General features: G+C 37.2%; 1 protein-coding gene across 1 annotated transcript in view; it reads left to right on the top strand.

The window, feature by feature from the left end:
- CSUI_003970 (phosphoglycerate mutase family protein) overlaps nucleotides 1–226 on the top strand; it is a gene marked incomplete at its 3' end in the record, with an annotated part of 10,234 nt that overhangs the window by 9,897 nt on the left and 111 nt on the right. The window lies entirely within an intron of this gene.

Here is a 226-nt window from a genome sequence, read left to right as displayed (position 1 = left end):
TATCTATCTATCTATCTAAGTGGATCTCGTCAATCTATCTATTTGTATGCTTGAGTGTATAGCTTGTTAGATCTCTCGTTACCTAAGTGAATAAGGGATGGTCTTCTCTTTCTTTCACATGCTTTTCTTCGTTGCAAAGGGCTGATAGATCCATTTTAGTCCCCACTGATATAGAAACAAGAGACAGAATAAGAGACAGAGATTTTCTCTCTTTCTCTCTCACTCT

Source organism: Cystoisospora suis (assembly GCF_002600585.1).
Source record: "Cystoisospora suis strain Wien I chromosome Unknown contig_1790, whole genome shotgun sequence".
NCBI classification, from domain to species: Eukaryota; Apicomplexa; class Conoidasida; order Eucoccidiorida; family Sarcocystidae; genus Cystoisospora; species Cystoisospora suis.
The sequence above is the reverse complement of the archived record's forward strand: the minus strand, read 5'-3'. Positions and strand labels throughout refer to the sequence as shown.